Source organism: Panthera onca, chromosome A2 (assembly GCF_046562875.1).
Source record: "Panthera onca isolate mPanOnc1 chromosome A2, mPanOnc1 haplotype 2, whole genome shotgun sequence".
Lineage (NCBI taxonomy): Eukaryota > Metazoa > Chordata > Mammalia > Carnivora > Felidae > Panthera > Panthera onca.
This window is the reverse complement of record NC_138340.1, coordinates 29,036,972-29,060,790: the sequence shown is the minus strand read 5'-3', so window position 1 is coordinate 29,060,790 and position 23,819 is coordinate 29,036,972. Positions and strand designations below refer to the sequence as shown.

The 23,819-nt window shown below is 39.4% G+C and overlaps 1 pseudogene; it reads right to left on the bottom strand.

Moving 5' to 3' along the window:
- Positions 1 to 1,726: 1,726 nt before the first annotated feature.
- LOC132675765 (large ribosomal subunit protein uL1 pseudogene) lies at positions 1,727 to 2,351 on the bottom strand (annotated as a pseudogene).
- Between the last annotated feature and the right edge of the window lie 21,468 nt (positions 2,352 to 23,819).

The window sequence follows — 23,819 nt, the reverse complement described above, 5'->3', positions numbered from 1 at the left end:
TGCGTGTTTCTTTGAGAGGTGACGTTGGGACAGGAATGAGGGAGCAGGAAGAACGAGATTAAAAATACGAAAAAGGAGAAGCATAAGGATGATGTTTCATGGCTGCCATTGTGGGCAACAAAGCTTAATTCTACTGAAATATCCTAAGACACACATAGAATGCCTCCCAGAATTTTTTTTTTAAATGTTTATTTATTTTTGAGAGAGAGAGAGAGACAAAGAGACAAAGTGCAAGTGGGGGAGTGCAGAGAGAGAGGGAGACACAGAATCTGAAGCGGGCTCCAGGCTCTGAGCTGTCAGCACAGAGCCCCTTGTGGGGTTTGAACCCACGGACTATGGGATCATGACCTGAGCCAAAGTCGGACGCTCAACCGACTGAGCCATTCAGGCGTGCCCCCAGAATTTTTTATACACAATGATCAGGAGGCAGGAATGTTTATCCGTCAACTCTTGTTCATTGGTCAAGATTGCTCCCTGCTCCTCCCCTGCACATACATAAGAGCCAAGCAAACTCTCACTGGCATCCAAGACAGGCTTGGGGAAGAAATGAGAGATACTATGTGGGCTACAGGTGGGATGCTATCAGGTGAAACAAATCCAAGTTTGCATGGAATTGTCTATTCCAACCTGTTTAAAATCAGATGTAAGGCTAGACGGATGTAACTCAGGGCACCAGATGTGTCTGCTGGAGCTACCTAATAAATCATGTACTCTGTAAATTCTTCCATTTGAAATAAACAAAGAATCCTAATGAACCATCTGCAACTTGAAATCCTTGGGGGCTACCCAGTAGGTATTCTGGCAAACGTTTAGTGAATAGAAATATTAACGATTATGAAATTCACAGGAAGATATCTTGCCCTTTGTAGCTTGGTATGAAAGGCCTAAATCTTTCTCTTTTTATAATTTTTAAATCTTGCCTGTACATAACCCAATATGGAAGGATTCCCAAACCTTTTATACTCGTGTACTAGGACATAGGAGCCGGAAGAGTTTGCTAATAGGAAAATACTGGGTGGGATAGTTTGTAGAGATAGAATTGTATTGGCGTAGGAGTCAGGAGAGTTCAGGATCTATCTGTAATGTTGGATAAATGATTCCTAAATTAACTTTTGGAACCTCAATGCCCTTTTGTGTAAAGAGCAAGTATGGCTGAGTTCAATCATCTTAAGGTTTCGTCTAGTACTCAGAGGCTATGAAAATTATACATGTAGAAAAGCAGTTGACTTTGGTCAACTGTTGGTTAAATGTCCAACTTCGGCTCAGGTCATGATCTCATGGTCTGTGAGTTCAAGCCCCACGTTGGGCTCTGTGCTGACAGCTCGGAGCCTGAAGCCTTCTTAGGATTCTGTGTCTCCCTCTCTCTCTTCACCTCCCCCACTTGCACTTTCTCTCTCTCTCTTTCAAACATAAATAAACATTAAAAAATTTTTTGAAATGAACACATTGTGTTCATATATGTATTTCTGTTTTCACACATGATATTATAAGTTTATAGACATTGGAACTGATTACCCACTTAAACATGTGGAAATATCCTTAATCTTTATAAATATAAACTTCTTTTTTTGATTCCAGAATGATGCATCAGATATTCAAGTAAACACAAGAGTACTAATTCTAAGACCTGCAGAAATAATATATATGAACTCTGTGTGTATGTGTGTGTGTGTGTGTGTGTGTGTGTATGTTTTAATGGTGGGAATAGAGTTTATTAAGCTGTGTGTTAGTATAAGCACTGAGGCTTGCCCATGGTGCTCTTAATGTATAAAACCCAGAGATCGTGCCAGTTCTTCTTGAGCAATGACACCAGGGAAATGACAGCTAAGTGGATGTGTACACAAGTCCATGATCTATCATATTCACGTGGCCAATGGCCACTATTAGGCACAACACGTTTTTTGTCTGGAATTTGATCATGGACTTCACTTCATCAACTTTGGCCACATGTTCTCATTGTGGGTCAGTAAGGAAGGGAATTTGCCAGTCTTACTCAGGCCTGGGCCCAGGATTCATGGCATCTTCTTCATCAAAGATTCCAAAGCAAAAAGACATCATACTTCTTGGCCACGTTCTTGATGAATTTCTTATTCTTGCTGAGTTTCTTTTTCTTCAGTGCTTCAGTGTCCACATGGGAGAAATCCACAGTTGTGGCCTCATCATGCGCTGTTTCTCCCCCTACAACACACACAGAGAAGTCGGTGTGGACTTAAGCCTGATGGTGCCCAAGTAACATCATCCTTCTGAGGGCTATAGTTCTTCAAGTTGATCTGTAGCTCCATGGTATCCAAAAACTTCTGTTGCTTCCACTGGTTCCTGTGCAGGACTGCCTACACTGCCTTGTAGAGGTGTCACAGGAGACTTTGCATGCCACAGTGACTGCAAAAGAGCAGAATCTCTCTCTCTATTTATTTATTTCATTCTTTTAAAAAAATTTTTTAGTGTGTATTTGTTTTTGAGACACAGCTAGAGACAGAGTGTGAGTGGGGGAGGGGCAGAGAGAGGGAGACACAGAATTCGAAGCAGGCTCCAGGCTCTGAGCTGTCAACACAGAACCCGATGGGGGGACTCAAACTAATGAACTCTGAGATCATAACCTGAGCAGAAGTCGGATGCTTAACTGACTGAGCCACCCAGGGGCCCCATCATTTGGCATTCTTTTATAAGTAATTAATGCTTATTTATTGGGGACCAGAAGAAAGATAAAATCACCTTTAGAGGTAAAATAATCATGTCATTTACTGCACATGCTGAACTCTTGAGAGTGAAAGGGGGCACTATTGGGTATTATTCTAGAATAAGAGCCGCAAATCAGAAGCATCCTAGATATTAAACTGGGATATATTATCCCTCCACTTACAGGTTGATTTCAACTTTGTTAGTGGTTGAGCAAGTAGTAAGGTAAATTAAAGCCAAATTCTCCAGTATTAGACTAATCTCCCCACTGAGAAAACTATAAAATCTCAGTAAAATTCAAAATAATAGCTGTTCAAAGCCATCAGATAGTAATTGAGGTGTCCAAAACTTGAAGGGCCAACATTTCAAGAAGATGGGGAAAAGCATAAGGTGAGTCCTACATTTATGGATGCTTTTGCTTTTGGAATATTTGTTAATTTCCCTGTGGGGCATAGAGACTGAAGAGAAAGCAGAGATCTAAAGCTTGCAACTCTATCACTAGGATGGGGAACCACAAATTTAACTTCAGGACTATTAACGTAGCCAAGTACTTATGGAGCCAAGATCCTGAAGAAACTAATTTCAGAGAAGTGATCTGGCATTCTCTATATAATTTCCACTCAAATGAAGTGAAAGGTGGGGGCGCCTGGGTGACTCAGTCGGTTAAGTGTCTGACTTCAGCTCAGGTCCTGATCTCGCAGTTTGTGAGTTCGAGCCCCATGTTGGGCTCTGTGCTGACAGCTCAGAGACTGGAGCCTGCTTCAGATTCTGTGTCTCCTTCTTTCTCTGTGCCTCCTATGCTTATGCTCTGTCTCTCAATAATAACAATTAAACATTAAAAAAGTTTTTTAAATGAAGGGAAATGTGAAACAAATCTACATTTGCATTGAATTGTCAATTCTAAACTAAAATCAGACATAAGGCTAATTCCTTACCTAATTCCTAAGCTGAGGATGAGTGGAGTGAGAGCCTAAGAAACCCAGAAAAAATTAGTTGCTAAGAAGTTAAAAGGCTAATCATAGCTTTTGGCAGTCTCACATTGCTAAAGAGAGATAAAAATCATAATTTAGAACCTACCCAGGAGAAGAGATCTCAGTAAATTCCCCAGGTTTTAAAAATAGTCTTCTGAAGTGTCATGGCTGGTGATAGGGATAAATCAGTAATAGATTAGCCCTCACAAAGCCTTAAAAGTAGCCTCCAGTTATTTCAGTTTTTAATTGGATCAAAATTTCCTGCCTGTCAGGCAAAGAAGATAAAATATACTCTAGAGACCTACACCATAGGTATCATTCATGCATGATGTCAACATTCAGTCCAAAATTACCAGCTATGCCAGGAAACAGGACTAAATGACAAAAACTAAGACAAAGAAGAAAACTGACATTAGAAATAGGTGTATAAGCAATGCAATATTGGCATTAACAGAAATATAATTTTAAAATAACATGATTCATATGTTAAATAAAGCAGATAATACAATAGAGAATGTCACCATAAAACTAAAATCTAAAAGTATAACCAAATAGAAGTTCTAAAGCAGAAAGAATTAAGAAGTCAAAAGATGAGTTTAACTGCAGATGAGACACATCAAAATAAAGAATTAGTGAGCCAAAAGTAGGTAAGTAGAAAATATCACTTGAAGTGCAGAGAGGAAAAATAAATAGAAAATAAAGATAAGAGCATAAGGCTCATACAAGACTTTGTGAAAATATCTAGTAATGTGTAACTGAAATTCCAGAAGGTAGGAGAGGGAAAATGGAGCAGAAGAAATATTGAAGATACACGGGCCAAATAATTTCCAAAACTAATGAAAGATATCAAACTGCAGATTCATGAAACCCTATGAACCTCACATAGAATAAATACAAAATATCACTGCAAAAAAATGACACCTATGAAGAGAAAATCTAAGTCGTACTTGGAGAAAAAAAGGTGAATGTCCTTTAAAAGAGTAACAATAAGCTGACAGTTGACCTTTTAAATGAAATGATGAGGGGCACCTAGGTGGGGTCAGTTCAGCTGCTGACTTGGTTTTGGCTCAGGCCATGATCTCAGTGTCATGAGATTGAGCCCCATGCTCAGCTAGGAGCCTGTTGGAGATTCTCTCTCCCTCTCTCCTGCCCCTGCTCCACTTGCTCTCTCTCTTTCTCTTGTTGAAAAAAAAAAAAAGAAAGAAAGAAATGATGAAAGCTAGCAGATAATAAGTGATATATATAAGCACCTGAAAGAAAATAATTACCAAAGAAGAATTCTACGCCTGGTGAAAAAAACCTTTCAAAAATCAAGGTGAGGGGGTGCCTGAGTGGCTCAGTCGGTTAAGTGTCCGACTTCGGCTCAAGTCATGATCTCACAGTTCATGGGTTTGAGACCCACATTAGGCTCAGAACCTGGAGTTGGCTCCAGATTCTGTGTTCCTCCCTCTCTTCCCCTCCCCCACTCATGCCCCTCTGTCTGTCTCTCTCACAAAAATAAAATAAACATTAAAAATCCAGGTGAAATAAAGGAACTTTGATTCAAATAAGGAGAGAAATCATTGTTGGAAAACCCACACAAAAATAGGCACTAAGGGAAATTCTTCAGGAGAAAGTTAATGATCTTAGCTAGAAGCATGGAAATTCAGGAAGGAATGAAGAGCAGAAAAGATAAATATATGAAAAACTCAAAATAAATATTGACTCTTTAAGACAATAATAATAAGGTCTAGTGGGTTTAAACAATATGCAGAATTAAAGTACATGACAGGTGCACCTGGGTAGCTCAGTGGGTGAAGCATCAGACTTCGGCTCAGGTCATGATCTGATGGTTTTGTGAGTTCAAGCCCTACATCAGGCTCTGTGCACTGACTGCTCAGAGACTGCTTGGGATTCTCTCTCTCTCTCTGCCCCTTCCCCACTTGTACTGTCTCTGTCTCTCTCAAAATAAATAAATACTAAAAAATTTAAGAATACATGTCAACAGGGGTGCCTGGGTGGCTCAGTTGGTTAAGCGTCCGACTTCAGCTCAAGTCATGATCTCACAGTCCGTGAGTTCAAGCCCCGTGTCAGGCTGTGTGCTGACAGCTCAGAGCCTGGAGCCTGCTTCCAATTCTGTGTCTCCCTCTCTCTCTCTGACCCTCCCCCGTTCATGCTCTGTCTCTCTCTGTCTCAAAAATAAATAAACATTAAAAAAATTTTTTTTAAAAAAAGAATACATGACAACAATAGCACAAAAGGCAGGGAAGGAGTAATTGGAGTTAAGCTGTGAGATTCTTGCATTATCTGGGAAGAAGTACAATTACTAACTTAAGGTAAATTGTTAAGTTCTGGATGTATGTTACAATAACTAAGGTAAATCCTAAATGAACAAAAAATAATCTATAACTAACAATCTAATATAAAAGAGAAAATGGAACAGTAAAATAATTGATTAATCAAACAGAATGCAAGAAAGGAGAAAAAAGGAACACAAGAAGATAGGATAAATGGAAAACAAATAGTAATGTGGTAGATTTAAATTCAAATATATTAGTACAGATAGGCCCTGATTTATAATGGTTTGACTTAGGATTTTTGGACTTTGTGATAGTGTGAAAGCAATGCATATTCACTAGAAGTCATACTTCCAATTCTGAATTTTGATGTTTTCCCAGACTAGTGATATGCAGTATGAAGCTCTCTTGTGTTGCTGGGCAGTGGCAATCCCAGCTCCCAGTTAGCCACACAATCACAAAGGTAAACAAACAATATACTTACAACCATTCTGTACTCATACAACCATTCTGTTTTTCACTTTCAGTGCAGTATTAATAAGTTATATGAGTTATTCAACACTTTATTACAGACTAGGCTTTGTGTTGGATGATTTTTGTCCAACTGTAGGCTAATGTAAATGTTCTGAACACATTTAGGGCGGGTTAGGCTAAGCTATGATGTTCGATAGGTTAGGAACATGAAATGCATTTTCAGCTTAGGATATTTTCAACTTATGATGGGTTTATCAGGATGCATCCCCATCGTAAGTTTGAGGAAGATCTGTAATTACATTAAATGTGAATGGATAAAACATTTCCATGAAAAATATGGATCATCAGACTAGGGGCACCTGGCTGGCTCAGTCACTTAAGCGTCCAACTCTTGGTTTCTGCTCAGGTCATGATCTCATGGTTCCCAGGTTCGAGGCCTGTGTTGGGTTCTGCTCTGACAGTGCAGAGCCTGCTTGGGATTCTCTTTCTCCCTCTCTCTGTGTCTGCCTTATTCCCTTATTCCCACTTGCACTCCCTCCTCCTTGCCCTTCTCTATCAAAAATAAATAAATAAACATTATAAAAAAAAAGAAGAAAAGCAAGGATTGTTGATCTGGATTGAAAAATCAACTATAGACTGCTTATAAGAGATATGCTTTAAACATACAGACACAGAAAAGTTGAAATGAAAAACATGGAAAATGATACAGCATGCAAACACTAACCACGGAAAGGTGTTTTTCTGTACCAGTAGTAGACAAATTTTGCTGCAAGAGCTATTACTAGAGATGAAGAGTTATTTTGTAATGATGATTAATGGGACGATTCAACAGGAAGATATAACAATCTTAAATTTGTCTGTGTCTAATGACATAGACTCCAACATAGTAAAACAAAATGTGATGTGAATAAAAGGAGAAACAGATAAATACTTAATCATCATAGTGAGTGATTTTATCACCTCTCAGACAAAACATTTAGTAGATATATAGAATATGTGAACAATGCAATTAACAAACTTGCCTCTGTGTGTGTGTGTGTGTGTGTGTGTGTGTGTGTGTGTTGCATAACACTGCACCCAACAAAAGCAAACCATATCCATACCTTTGAAGGTACACATGGAACAATTACTAAAACAAACCATTCTCTGAGTCATAAAGCAAGTGTTGATAAATGTCAGATTATCCTTTCCAAAACCCACAATCTCTATCCAATCAAAAGAAAACCATCAGATAAATTCAAATTGAGGGACATTCTACAAAATACCTCTCTGATATGTCTCAAAACTGTTAAGGTCATGAAAAACAAGAAAAGACTGAGAAACTCTTACAGACTGGAGGAGACTAATGAGACATAATGATTAAATGCAATATGCTAGACTGGTTTAGATTATGGAAGAGTAAAAGAACACTATAGTGGAAAAAGTGGAGATATCCAAAAAAATCCTGAAGTTTAGTTAATAATAATGTCCCAATGTGGGTATCTAAGCTTTAACAAATGCACTAAGGTAATGTAAGATGTTAACACCAGTGAAAGTAGGTGAGGGGTACATTGGAAGTCATCGTATTATCTTTACAACTTTTCTGTAAATCTAAAATTATCACCCCAAATTATTAAAAATAACAAACAAATATGGGTAACTCAAAACAAAAATTGGCAAAACTTGAGGAACTTAAAAAAAAGCTTTGCAAATGTCCAATACAGATAAGAAAAGATGGTCAGTTTAATCAGTCATGAGAAAAATGCAAATTAAAACCTCAGTGCATTATCACTGCACATCCTCCAACATCACCAAAATGACAAGACAGAGAATATCCGAATTGGTGAGTACGTTGAGTGATGCAGGTCTACACACTGCTGGAGGGAATGTAAACTGGTAAAAATCATTATTTTTGGCATGTTGAAACTAAACATATGCCTACCCTACTGACCAGCAATCCTGTTCTACATACATATGTGTGCTAAAAAAAATATGGACCAGACTGTTCAGAGTCACTGTATTCATAGTAGCCCCCAAGACAAATGTCCATAGATTGATAAATAATTTGTGATGCATGCACATAGTGGAATACAATATATTCATGAAAAAAGGAACTACTGTTACAAACAAAAATATAGATGAATCTCACAGACTTAATACTGAAGGGAAAGTCCATACTTCGTGATTCCATTTTATTATTTTGTTTTTTTTAATGTTTATTTATTTATTTTGAGAGAGAGAGAGAGAGAGAGAGAGAGAGAGAGAGAGAGAAGGAGAGCATGCAAGCAGGGAAGGAGGGACAGAATGAGAGAGAGAGAGAGAAAGAGATCCCAAGCAGAGGGATCAATCCCAAGACCTGATCATGACCTGAGCTGAAATCAAGAGTCCAAGGCTCAACTGACTGAGCCACCCAGGTGCCCCCTTCATGATTCCATTTATTTGAAGTTCAAAAGTAGATGAAATTAATCAGTGGTGATGGAGGTCACAGTAATGGTTACCTGTGGGGGAGGTAATGACTGAGGTGGCAAGAGGGAGCCTTCTGCAGTGCTGGTGGTGTTCTAAATCTCAGTCTCACTGGTGGTTACAGGAATGTATTCCCTTGGTCAAAGTTCACTGAGTAGTGTCCTTAAGATTTGTGTACTTAACTGTGTGAATAGGATATATCAATAAAAAAAAGACAAATCCCCTGGAAACCTGAGTTTCAATATTAAAACATATTTTTACCATACTTTGTAATACAAACTATGGCATAATGTTTGAGGCAAAGATTCTATGAAGTTTAGAAGCAGAAAACCCATATTATTCAAAGATAATGGAAGGAAATAGTATAGTATCAACTCTTGGGTGCATGTGTGTACCCTTTAAAAAATCAAACAGATACGCAGAATGCTGTTAGTAGAAAACATGTGCACGATACTTTGATAACGAATTAATTGATCTTCTGTGCTTTGGGATTTATTTTATTCACCACCTAAACAGATCCAGGGAGACCATTTTCAATTGTTGTACCAACTAAGGCCAAATTAGGCAACAGACTCTCCTAATGTTCCAATATTTTCAAGTGTAGAGAGAACTGTTTGAATGCCAAATACTGCGCTTACAAAATTTGGGGACCTCATGATCAAAGCAAGTTAAGATTAATATTCATGAAAGATTTAATGAAAAGAAAACATGAAGTTGAGTCAATATCCCTGCGAGGAGATTGAGAAATGAAGAGAACATTACAGCAGGAGGTTTTAGAGCTTTGGGGCTTCCTCTTTTAAAATAATAATTTAATATCAGCGAGCTACAGTGTTTGAGCATTTACGTTGTGTTGGGCAGTGTGGTAAGTTTCTCTACACACACACACACACACACACACACATATAAAAATCTAGTTTAAAAAATTCTCACAACTCTGAAAGATACTCTTGCTATCTTTCCATTTCACAAATGAAGAAACTGAGGCTTAGATTAAGTTGCTTGATGAAGGACACCCTGTTCATAAGTGGCAGGGACATGCTGCAAACCGGTATGGTGGGCTCTTGAGCCCATGCTCCTGTCGACTGTTGTTCATGGCAGTACCTCTCATGGCCTGGGTCATGTGCCACCCAGGGGATGAAATCCCAGGGGAGACTTGTCAAGTAGAGATTCCCAGATGCCCAGAGTGTGCAGAATCTCTGAAATGGGAGGCTGTGAGTCTCAATTTTTCTTAAGAGACCTGACTTTGAAGACCACTTCTCTTTGCTCTAATGAGCATGAATAGAAGTGCAAATTTTATCCAAATCTCACCTATCCAGTTTACATACTTACCAAATAATAGAAGGGGATAATGCTCTTTGAGTGTGTACATACTGTTGTTGTCTCATACAATCCCTTTTCCATTTACTATGATTTCATCTGAGATTTTTAAGGGAATAGATACAATTTCCAGTCTCTAGCTGTTTATGTGTTGAATATACACAAAAGGAACTTTGAGTGTGTTTAAATAAATGTTTATGAGTCCCAAGAAGAGTATATGCTTATTGATTCTTTGCACTACATTCTAAATGTTAAGTTGAAGCAATAAATTCATCAGAAGGAATATTATCCTGCCTACACAGTTTTCTATATTGGACCCCTAGAGACTGGTGGAAATACCAAATAATAGCATGGCATGTGTTTCTTTTTCAGTAGAAGATACAAGACAAAAAGTGATGCTGAAAGTGATTGCATAATATGTAACAGCCTTTCAGTCTTTTTTTTTTAATGTTTATTTATTTAATTTTTGATAGCACAAGCAGGGGAGGGACAGAGAGAGAGAGGGAGACACAGAATCCGAAGCAGGCTCCAGGCTCCGAGCTGTCAGCCCAGAGCCCAACGTGGGGCTCGAACTCACAAACCATGAGATCATGACCTGAGCTGAAGTTGGACATTTAACAACTGAGCCACCCAGGCGCCTCTAATTCTTTGAGTTAAAAAAAAAAATATTTTAGCATGTTCCCCTCCTCCAAAGTCTCACTTTATTGAAAAAAAAATGATTGGACCAACGGGTGAATAGAGGTTGATAAAGCCTTGCATTTTCCTCCCAGCTTTTGGAAAAAAAAAAAATCTAATATCATGTGCTGAAATTTTCTTGTTGGTACCAGCAAAGAAAAATAATAGCAAATAGTTAAGAATCTTAGTCATGAGGAGTCTGAGATGCAGCCAGACCCGAGTTTGAGGCCACCTTGCCACCTAACATCATGATCTTGGGCAAGTTCCTAACCATCTCTCTCTGTTTCCTCACCTTTAAGTGTGATAGATAATAGTCCTATTTCATAGGACCGAGAATTCAGTGAAATAATGCATGTACAAAGGATAGCGCCGAGCCTGGCCCACAGCAAGTATGCAGAAGCATTAGCTCCTATTGTAATTGCTATTGTCTATTTGTTCCATGAGTACCATTTTCACGAATTAGGAAGCTGAAGAAATTAAAAAAAAACAAACAAACAAGACATCAGTTGACCATATTTCCAGCCATGTGTGATTGTAAGAGCACCTGTCCCAGGTGCCTGCTGTCTGAAAGACGTTCCTCGTTGCTTCCTGCATTCTGTGCCGTGGGGGTTTCGTCTCTGCTTGCTTCCTGGACCCAGAATTGTTGGTCCCTTTTCTGAGCATTAGCAATTCCACCATACCACACAGAGATGAGATTTGAGAAATAAAAATAAAGTTGTCTTGGGGTATGGAGGGCCAAGCTGAGAGAAACTAGTTGGCTTGTCAACAGTCTGTTTTCTGAAGATCTCTTAGTTCCATTGCCAAGTGCAGAATGACCATAGCATTGTTTTTCTAAGAACAGTCTTCCCTCCTTATACAACAAATGTGTGCTTAATATAGAAAATTGAAAAAAAGGGAGAAGTAAAAATATGAAAACATATCTAATCGTAAAGAAGATTACAGTTAACCTTTTGGATCGTTGCATTATAGATTTTTTTCCCCTCGTATATATTTCTTGTTAACAAAAGAAACTGTATATAGAGTTTGTATCTTTTTCTTTATGATAGTATCACATATATTTCCCATTACTGAGTATTTTTCCAACTTAGTTACCTTTTATTAGCATTTAAAAATATAAGAGAATTTGAAAAGTCTGATACTCGAGAGTGATTTTATTATCTTCTGACTTAATTTTTAAACTTATTTATTGATTCCTTTGGACACCTGGTATTTGTGATATGCTTACTTTGTACAAATTACCAGATTGGGACTTTTTGTGGTTAGGGACTCAGTTCTCGTTCACCCCCATCCCTAGTGCCTGGAGCTGTGCCTGCCATGTGGGGACACTTAGTAGATACTGTTGAATGAATGATTACTGAGAGCACACTTACTGATGTTTCTACTAGCTTCATGTGAAAAAGGGATGAAGTTTCTTTTTTATGTTTATTTATTTTGAAAGAGAGTGAGAGAGTGAGAGAGAGGGCGAACAAGTGCATTAGCAGGGGAGGGGCAGAGAGAAGGGAGAGAGAGAATCCCAAGCAGGCTCCATGCTGTCAGCGCAGAGACCTATGCGGGACTCTGTCTGAGCAACTATGAGATCATGACCTGAGCCGAAATCAAGAGTTGGACACTTAACTGACTGAGCTACCCAGGCGCCCCATAGGGGTTGGAGTTCTTAAAAAAATAAGCCACATTAGCCATGAATATGTCTTTTGGCCAATTCTGGGAATGGATTCTGAAGTGAGGGGGCCTTGACTCAGTGTATAACTTCTTTTTGTTTCAAGGTTGGAGGAAGAGGACATTCTGAGATCCAGACTCAACTTGTTTTATGGTCTTTGACTGTGGAAAGAGGTTCTTTGCACATGACATTTGTGTATGTATGTGTGTGTATTTATCTAAAAATGTACCTTCAAGGAAGTTCTTCACGTACGTATTTATTCTTTGAACTGAACCGTATTTGCATTTGGTCTGCTGAGGCCTCTCAAAGGACTTCTATAACCCCCACCCGTTCGCCCATCAGCCTGCCCAATACTTCCCCAAACACTTTGCCCTCACAGCAAGGTACTCGATATGTAAAGTCAGGCTGGAGCTAGGCAGAAACTACCAGTTTCCAATCTGAACAGGTAATTTCCTTTCTAAACTTTGAGATTAAAAAATGATTGGGGCAGAGGGAAAAGGCCTGTCCTGTAAGAAAAATGACTTCTTCTCTTGTGATTTTTTCTTGTTGAGGGTGAGTTAAGAGTAGGAGTTGGCTGGGAATGTGTGTAGTGAGAGCAGGTGGGGGAAGGGGGACCCAATCCCAAACTTGCTAAGATCAATTCATGGACATGATGATTACCTAGGATTTTCTACAGCAGCAGGTGAAGGGTGCAGTATGGACTCTGGCAATATTTTCTATTCTCTTGGCCTCATTTCTATGCTTGTAAAATATGTCTATTAGCTGTGACTTTTATGTTTGTGCCATGGGGATGGACATAACTTGTAATGTTTCTTTGTTAGCTCAGTATTACATTATGTTTTCAGAGCTGCATCCAGGAAGAGGAATACCAGCTCTCCTGGTATAAAAAGGGTTGGGGAAATCGTCTGCCAGCCACTGTACTGTTACCGATATTTAAAATTTCAAAATATATTCTTTCATAGCAATATGCATACATGGTTTAAAAAGCTATTGGTACAGAAGGGCTTAACCAGAAATGCAATTGTCCCCTGCTTTACCCCTCCCCACCACCAGAGGGAGACTCTTTTGACCATTTCTGTTTTCAGGGGATTATTTCAGTATCTCTAAATGTTTTTCATTTCCTACTATTTTTTAATTTATCCACTTTGAATTGCTGACTGCCAACTCCTCAAAAAGACTACTAGAAAAACTTGTTTATCAAGCAAATTTAAGTTAATTAGATTTACTGCAGAAGGGAGAACAGTCCCAGAATCTTCCTAGAGTGTCAGAAAGGGGAGATCAGAGGAGTATATATATGAAGTTATGGGTGATTTAAGGCAAGTCTTACAGGGAAGAAACTGATTGGAATTGGGCTGAGTTAAGGGGTTACTAATTTTGGATTGATGGGCACAAGATGATATTTGAAGGAAATGTTGATGAGGGGCACCTGGGTGACTCAGTCTATTAAGCACCTGACTCTTGGTTTCAGCTCAGGTCACGATCTCACGGTTCATGGGTTGGAGCCCCACATCAGGCTCTGCGCTGACATTGTGGAGCCTGCTTGGAATTCTCTCTCTCTCTCTCTCTCTCTCTCTCTCTCTCTCTCTCCCTCCCTCCCTCCCTCCCTCTCTCCCTCTCCCTCTCTCTCTCTCTCTCTCTCTCTCTCTCTCTCTCTCACACACACACACACACACACACACACACTAAATAAATAAACTTAAAAAATGTTGATAGGCAACATTTAGCCTTGATAGCCTTCATAAGTAAGCTGTGTAGTTAGTTTGGTCTTATCTACCAGAAGCAGGTATTCCCTAGAGCAGGGAACTAAGTTATTTATAGTTTGGTGCCCATATTATTTAGCACAGAAACAGAAAGCAAGTTTGGTCTGGGTTCCTGGGCCTTGAGTAAATTCCTGCTATGGTGAATATAAGTTGAATAGATTATCTACACCCTGACCCCCACCCCATTCCTCAGAACTAGTTCCTCTAGTGACCGACTCTACTCCTTCAAATAAGAAACATCAACTTCTTATTTTTTATTGTGTCACCAGATACCATCTCTTCATCATCCCTTTCCATGTCCCCTAAATTTGTTCTATGATTTTGTACCGTGAATTTGTTCTACGATTCTTGGTTTCAAGGAAACACCTGTTTTTCAGTCTGCCAAATTAAATTGCATCTAACTTAGACTTCAATAATCTAGTTGGCGTGATGTCTAATCAGCATTGTTTTGGCCACTCTTCCTCTCAGTGCTAGAAAATGGTCCTAGGGACCTATGAGTATCTGGAAAAACCAGTCAGTGGTGACTGTTCTGTTCCTCTCTCACCTGAATTCACTAGAGGGAGGATAATTCTGAAGGCACTCCTCTTCCCTTTTTTTTCATGATAGACCTGGCTACTGGGACTTCATACCATCTTTCAACACCATTAAGTTTGGTGCTCAGTCCCCCAGAGACTGATCCCATCAAAGCTTTCGTCAGCCTCTAAGCTCTATGTGGGAATGGGGCACGGGTCTTCATCTTCCTTGAGCCCTTTCATTTCCCTGGCATTAGGGGACTCCGGCTTCGTAAAAGGTCAGAATATTTAACTTCTCTTCAATTTTTGAAAACCTCCATCTGTGCCACAACCAGATTCTAGCATTCTTTTTTTTTTTTTTAATTTTTTAAATGTTTGTTTATTTTTGAGATACAGAGCACGAGTGGGGAAGGGGCAGAGAGAGAGAGGGAGAGCGAGAGCAGGGGAGGGGCAGACACAAAGCAGGCTCCAGGCTTTGGGCTGTCAGCACAGAGCCTGACACAGGGCTCAAGCTCATGAACCGTGAGATCATGACCTGAGCCGAAATCGGCGCTTAACCGATTGAGCCACCCGGGCCTCAGGTTCTAGCATTCTAATACATGTAGCAGTTAAAATCATGGGCTCTGCCCAGGTTGAAATCATTACTTTTTCCAGATTTATCTATGTGTTGGAGCTCTCTAAATCTCAGTTTTCCTAGCTAATGGGAATGATAACAAATCCACTGCATTTGGTTATAGTGATAATGAAATAATTTAATTGTCCTAAAGCATGCTTTGCACCATGCCGGGTACTTACTAAACCTTCAGTAAATGTCAGCCATTATTATCATTATCATTATATTGCTCTGTGATTGGAGGGTTATTAAATACAAAGACTTTAACTCTCCCCTGGGGCAGGGGAAGCTGAGTTCTCTGGGATATAAAGCCTTGGCTCCACTTTAGGGAGGCGAGGAGAAAAATACCATGAAAACTAGAGACAGATTATTTCTCAACTGTGTACTCTGTCACATCAGAAGTCTTGGTTTTAAGACAGTGCAGGGCTTCCATAGACCAGGAATTGGCAAACTAGGCTTGCGGGGCCCGTTGCCTGATGTTATAAATACAGTTTTATTGGAATATAGCCATACCCATTTGTCTAAGTTGTGTTTTTGCTTGAAAGCAACCATAGACTACATAAATGTATGGCCCGCAAGACTGAGATACTTCATATCTGTCCCTTGAAGAAAAAGTTTGCTAATTCTAGATCGAGACCATTTAGGTTGTCTAAGGATTTAAGTTAAAGTGCATTAAAACAAACCCTCCCCATCTTCACCCATGAATAGTGTGGCAGTTGAGGCTAATGTAACCTGGCATGCTCAGCCTTCCAATGGAAGGAGGACATTGACAGACTTTTCATGTTCTCTGAGTGCTGAAGAGAAATGAGTGTTCAGGAGCCTCCCAATGACTTTCTCCACGTGCTATGGTGGGCCCCCCAAAATTTTTTCTGATCCTGCCTTTAGACATAGATACAAAGAGCCCAAGTTTTAGAGGACCTCACATGTGACAAATATCCAGCACAAAGATCATTTTTCTTTTCACTCTTGTAAGAAAGTTCAGTAAACCATTGAGTGAACAACAACTAAGGAAGAATGGCCTTTGAACCTACTTGGGATTTCACAGCTTGAGAACATAAGACTGAGGGCTTGCAAGTGTGGGGGTGGGGGCTAGGGGTAGAAAACCACAGCTGTTGTGCTTTTGCTTCATGTTGAGTTACCTAAGCTGATGTCTAGATGGATTGGGTTCCTCAAATAAGTAGGTGCTGTAGTTTTAGGGTTTTCTCCTCCAACAGCATTTGGAGGTATAGTCACACACCATACAATTCATTCAATGTGTGCAATCCAAAGGCTTTTAGTATGCAATCATCACTAATTTTAGAACATCATCAATTTTAGAACATTTTCATCATACTGGAAAGAAACTCATACCTGTTAGCCGTCACTCCGTATTTCCTCCTGACCCTCTCAGTCCTAATGTCTGTTTCTAGAGATTGCTTACTGTAGACATTTCATGTAAACGAAATCACATATGTGGTGTTTTGTGGCTGATTCCTGTCACGTAGCACAAGGTGTTTAAGGTCCATCTGGCTATGGCCTGTATTGGTGCTACACTCCTTTTTATTGTCAACTATTCCATTGTCAGGTCATCAGTTGATACACATCTGGGTTGTTTCCACTTTGTGGCTATTAAGAATAATGCTGCTATGAACATTCATGTACAAGTTTTTGTGTGGGCATGTACTTTTCACTTCTCTTAGCTACCTAAATGTGCATTTTCTAGGCAATGTGATAACTCTGTGTTTAGCTTTTGGAAGAAATGCCAACCTTTTTCCAAAATGGCTGCACTGCACCATTTTATATGAACACCAGAAACGTACGAGGGTTCTGATTTTTTCCCATCCTCGCCAACACACATTATTGTCGTGTCTTTTTAGTTATAGTCATTCTAGTGGGTGTGAAGTGGTGTCTCATTATGACTTTGATTTGCATTTCCCTAATGAGTTATGATGATGAGCATTTGTTCGTGTGTTTATGGTCGTGTATGTGCCTTCTTTGGAGAAATGTTTATTCTGATCCTTTCCCCATTAAAAAAATTTTTTTAATGTTTATTTTTGAGGGAGAGAGAGAGAGACAGAGAATTAGTGGGGGAGGGGCAGAGATAGAGGGAGACACAGAATCTGAGGCAGGCTCCAGGCTCTGAGCTGTCAGCACAGAGCCTGATATGGGGTTCAAACTCATGACCCGAGCAGTGACCTGAGAGGAAGTCAGATGCTTAATGGACTGAGCCACCAAGACACCCAATCCTATGCCCATTTTTAAATTGTGTTATTTGTCTTTTTTATAGTTGAGATGTGAGAGTTCTTTGTGTAGTCTAGATACAATTCCCTTATCAGATATATGATTTGCAAATATTTTCTCCTAATCTATGGGTTGCCTTTTCATTTTATTATGGCATCCTTTGAAGCTCAAAAGTCTTAATTTTTTTAAGTTTATTTATTTATTTTGCGAGAAAGAAAGCATGACTGGGAGAGGAGCAGAGAGGGAGGGAGAGAGAGAGATAGAGAGAGAAAATCCTGAGCAGGCTCCACACTGTTAGTGCAGAGCCCAATACAGGGCTCAAACTCACAAACTATGAGATCATGACCTGAGCCGAAGTCGAACATTTAACTGACTGAGCCACCCAGGCACCCCTCAAAAGGTCTCAATTTTTTATGAAATCTAATTTATCTATTTTTATTTTGTCTTTTGTTCGTTGGTGTTGTACCCAAGATCATGAGTATTTACTCCTTCTTACATTTTCTTTTAAGAGTTTTTCAGTTTTACCTCCTAAGTTTAGTTCTATAATTCATTTTGAATCACATTTTCTATATGATAGAGATGAAACCTCATTCTTTTGTTTGTGGATATCCCAATACCATTTGTTGAAAAAAAATACTATTTTCTTCATTAAATTGTCTTGGCACTTTTGTGGAAAATCAATTGACCATAAACGTGAGGTTATGTTTCTGGATTGTTAATTCTATTTTATTGATCTATACATCCACCCTTATAGATATACACCACAGTGTCTTGATTACTGATTGCTGTTGCTTTGTGGTTATTTTTGAAATTAGGAAGTATGAGTTCTCCAACTTGGCTCTTCTTTATTCAAGGTTTTTTTGGCTATTCTGGGTCCCTTGCTTTTCCATGTGAATTGTAGGATCAGTTTGTCAATTTCTGCTAAAAATATGGCTGAAATTTTGTCATGGATTGTGTTCAGTCTGTCAACTGATTTAGGAAGTATTGCCATCCTAACAATATTAAGTTGTCCAATCCGAACATGGAATGTCTTTTCATTAATTTGGGTTTTCTTTAATTAAAAAATTGTTTTATAGTTTTCTGAGTCTATACTTTTCACTTCTTTTTTAAAGTTATGTCTACGCATTTTATTCTTTTTGATGTTATTATAAATGGAATTTTTTTCTTAATTTTGGTTTTGGATTGTTCATTGCTAATATCTAGAAATACAATGGCTTTTTGTATACGGATCTTCTATCCTGCAATCTTGCTGAACTTGATCACGAGTTCTAATAGTTTTTTAAATCCGTTTACCACTCAGAAGTCTTGGCCCCGAGTTCAGGTCTACCTTTCACTCTGCCTTGCCCAGCATACCTGTGCAACCACACAGTCCAATAAGCTTTTAACATCCAAGCTGGAGGGCTATTCCTAGACTTTAGCCTGCAAGAGCTATCTGTGAGTTGGTGGCAAAGGGCTAGGTTGATTTATGTCTTCTAAATATTTCAACATGCTATGTAGTTTCCATTTGTACTTTTCCCCTGGATCCCACAAATGACAGGGATGTGCTTGTTTTCGGTCTATAACTCTACTGCTTTACCACTCCCACTACTATCCACTTGCCTCAATTCTAATGCATATTCTATTATTAGAATATTCATTCACTCCAGTTAAGGCATTATTCTTTTGAGACTCCCCTTTATCAGGGATAGATTGTTGAAATGAGGCTAGAGGACTGACCACTTGTCAGGCACAATGTAAAGTAAATGTGATTACACTAGGAATGTGTCTTTTGGCGGGGGGGTGGGGGGGTGGGGGGGGTGGCTGGGAGGAGGAATCATGATCAGAGTGGCCATAATGCCTGTCCCTCTTTAAATGGAAGAAATAAAAGGTAAACTTTGTTTCCTGAAATCTTAATTCAAAAGAAATCTAGCATTTTCTCCAAAATGATTTTTTCCCTATCCATTTTATTTTTACTCTTTTTTTTTTTAATTGTTTTTTATGATGTATTAAATTGAACCATTTACTTGCAGTATGCTAGTTAAGACAATTTCCTTAGCATTTGCTGAATGATTTGGCAGGCTAGACGTCCTAGAGCTAAATTGTAAAATCCCATTAAAACCTAGTCATATAAAAATAAAAGATGTGGCCTGGTGCACTCTGTGACACGTTATGGTGAGGTCTCATCAGATTACAATAACAAATGCCAAAAAGAAATGACGACTGTGTAAAAGAATATGATGAAGAAAAAGGAGTGTATTAGTGATGCAGCCAACTGCATTTAATTAAATTCCATGTCCAAATTAGTTCCCTGATTGGCATGTAAAAAGAAAACATGTTTACTCTGATAGTTCAAATAGCACAGTAGTTGTTTTAGCATACAGGCCTTTTAGCCTCTCTCTCTCTCTCTCTCTCCCTGTCACTCTCTCTCTTGTGAGTTTCTTGCCACCTCAAGGATGAAGTAGATATTACTGAAGTCTCTCATCGCTCAGGTGAAGAAACATGTTCACCTGGGTAAGTTGTTTGCCCAGGTGACAAGCTAGTAAAGAGAAGAGCTGAAATAAGCTGATGTCAAGATAATTCCAGAGTCTGTGGTCTTTCATTTCTGCCAAGGGTTGGCAAACTATAGCCCACAGGCTGAATCTGGGCAGTGCTCTGGTTTTTGTTTTTTTTTTTTTTTTTTTTTTTTTTTTTTGTAGCCCACGAGCTAGGAATGGTTACTTTATTTCTAAGTAGTTGAAAAAAATCAAAAGAACAATATTTCACACCATGTGATATAAAGTTCAAATGTAAATGTCTACATATAATGTTTTAATGGAACATGGACATGTCCATTCATTTATGTATTGCCTGTGACTGTTTTCCCACTGCAATCATGGAGTTGAATAGTTGCAACAGAAGTTATATGGCCAGCAAAGCCAAAACCTTTTTCTATCTGGCCCTTTATAGAAAAAGTTTGCTCGTAGCAACCCTCACATACTAAATTAAACATTAAAATGGAGGCTGGGTCCAGAGATTTGTGTATTTTAAATAAAGCCTCAGTATCATTTTGAACACTTCTCAAAGTAATTATTATTACTGTCCTACGTCATGATTATTTGTGTATTTCCTTCCTTTCCCCATTGAGCCTTGAGGGCTAGGACTATGCTGAAGTATCTTTGAACAAATAAAGGAGGATGGAGTATTAGGCATATACTTCTGAGTTTCTACTATATGCCAGGTACTCTTCAGTGATAAAAGAGAATACCTATAGTCTGAGGACACGTAAAAGGGCTTTGGTACAGCTACGTGAGAAGAAGCTCATATTAACTAAGTACAATAATACTTGCTACTCATAATGGTAACTCTAAGACCTTTCGATTAGAAGGTAGAGGAGGGTCAGTAAAGTACACTTCTGGGTAGGCACTTCTAGAAAACAGAAAAGCAAGGCAAGCCCCTCCATACCATTTACACAGAGTTTTATTTAGGATAACTTACCGACAGAGGGGATCGAGCTCACGGATGATCCAGGTGGTACACAGGTATTCTCTACCCCCATTCTCTGCCCATTCTGGACCTTAAACCCCCGCTTTTGTGAAGGGGCAGGGTGGCGAGGTCACAGGGTAGTTCTCTAAAGTGGTACCATCTGTGTGCCAGAGGGCCTCGACCAGTTATCTAAAGTGGAGCCTTCTGTGTGCCACTTTAGGGAGGATCAGAACAAGGCTTCCTGCCTTCCAGTCAGGATATATAACCCCCACCGGGGCCAGGAGCATGTAGCCCCCATCGACGTCACTGCAAGAACATGAACACGATGGAGGGCAAAGATGGAGTCCGTGTGATTAGCACTCCTTCACCCTTTGAATTTCAAAGATTAAATTACTTTGGTACCATTGTAGTATTAGATGGAGCTTATCAATCGGCAGTGCAAAAATAACCTATCATGCGTAGGTATCATTGGAACTTGGGGGCCAGACCCAGGGGGCTATCTATACAGTAATTTCCCCTTATCTCTGGTTTTACTTTATATGGTTTTAGTGACCTGCAGTCAGTCTTGGTCTAGAAGCAGGTGATCCCTATTCTGATATATTGTCAGCAGGTCAGTAGTAACCTAATGCTAGGTCACAAGGCCTACGTCATTCACCTCGTTTTATCTTATCATGTCAGCATTTCATCATCTTGCATCATCACATGAAGAAGGGTGAGTACATTCCAAAAAAACATTTTGAGAGAGAGAGAGACTACATTCACGTAGCTTTTATTACAGGGTATTGTTATAAACGTTCTCTTTTATTATTATTGTTACTCCCTCACTGTGCCTAACTTAGAGATTAAACTGTGTCTGTATAGGGAAAAAATAGTATACAGTTGGCCTTTGAATAAGACGGGGCTTGGGGCACCAACCCCATGCACAGTTGAAAATCTGCCTAAACTTTTTTTTTTTAATTTTTTTTTAATGTTTATTTTATTATTTTTGAGACAGAGAGAGACAGAGCATGAACGGGGGAGGGGCAGAGAGAGAGGGAGACACAGAATCGGAAGCAGGCTCCAGGCTCTGAGCCATCAGCCCAGAGCCCAACGCGGGGCTCGAACTCACGGACTGCGAGATCGTGACCTGAGCCGAAGTCGGACGCTTAACCGACTGAGCCACCCAGGCGCCCCTAAAATCTGCCTAAACTTTTGACTCCGCCAAAACTTAGCTAGTAGCGTCCTGTTGACAGGAAGCCTTAACTGATAACAAACAGTTGACTAACACATATTTTGTATGTTATATGTATTATATACTGTATTCTTATAATAAAGGAAGCTAGAGAAAAGGTAACGTTAGGAAAATCATATGGGAGAGAAAATATATTGACAATACTGTGCTGTATCAACAAACAAACAAACAAAACCAACCCCACCTGTAAGTGGACTTAGTTCAAACCTGTATTGTTCCAGCGTCAGCTCTATATAAGGTTTGGTATTATCCACGGTTTCAGGCATCCCCAGAGGGTCTTAGAACATATTCCCTGTGGATAAGGGGTTGGGGGAGGGGGGGGGGGGAGTTGGCTATTGTATTTAGAATGGAATGGTGAATTGGTGTGAATCCTTAGGACTCATTTGTACAGCTGTTGTCTGCCTTTAAGGAAGAAAACAGATGGATGTCATTACACCACAGATAAAACCAGATAGAGCCCATTTTCACTTCAATAGGAAGGTGTCTGAAAATCAATTTGAGCAGTTAGTATCATTATGATATGTACAATGTTGCGATGAATAAACCTAATGGATTTTAAAGTATTTTTAGAATTTTGACTTAATTATAATTTTCTAGGTACTGTTTCAAGCCCCCTTTGTCAATATGCTAGGGTAGCCCATTAGAACTGGGAAATAAATTTCCAGTTGAAATATTGCCTCCATCTTTTGGTCATGGAAGGAGCAGCGGTTACCACGTTGCCAAAGCAGAGTCAATTTTTTGGAAATACTAGTACATTCCATAGAGAGTTGAAAGTAGAAAATTATAATGCTTTTAGAAAAAAAAACCCCACCCAAAACCCAACTTTAATATTTTTTTAAAGTCTATTTATTTATTTTTTGCGAGATACAGAGACAGCACAAGTGGGGGAAGGGAAAAGAGAAAGAGGGAGACAGAATCCCAAGCAGGCTTCACACTTCCAGCCCAGAGCCCCATGAGGCACTCAAACCCACAAACCATGAGATCATGACCTGAGCAGAAACCAAGAGCTGGACACTTAACCAACTGAACCACCCAGGCACCCCTAAAACCCAACTTTTAGAAAGACTACTTTTCTGTAGATTTATTTATCTTTGCATTTATTTATTTATTAATGCTTTAAAAAAATTTTTTTAAATGTTTGTATTTATTTTTGAGACCGAGAGAGAGCACGAGCAGGGGAGGGGCAGAGAAAGAGGGAGACACAGAATCCGAAGCAGGCTCCAGGCTCTGAGCTGTCAGCACAGAGCCTGACCGGGGCTTGAACTCAAGGACTGTTAGATCATGACCTGAGCTGAAGTCGGACGCTTAACCAACTGAGGCACCCAGGCGCCCCTCTGTAGATTCATGCATTAGCTAGCTATAACTGTGTAATAAATTGCACAAACATAGCTCAAAACAGCAGATACTTTTTATCTCATAGTTCCTGTATGTCAGGAATTCAGGTATGGAATAGGTAGGTAACTGACTCAGGGTCTCTCACAAGATTACATGGCCAAGACTGACTGCGGTCATCTATAGAGTCAACTGAGGCTGGAGAACCTACTTGCAGGCTCA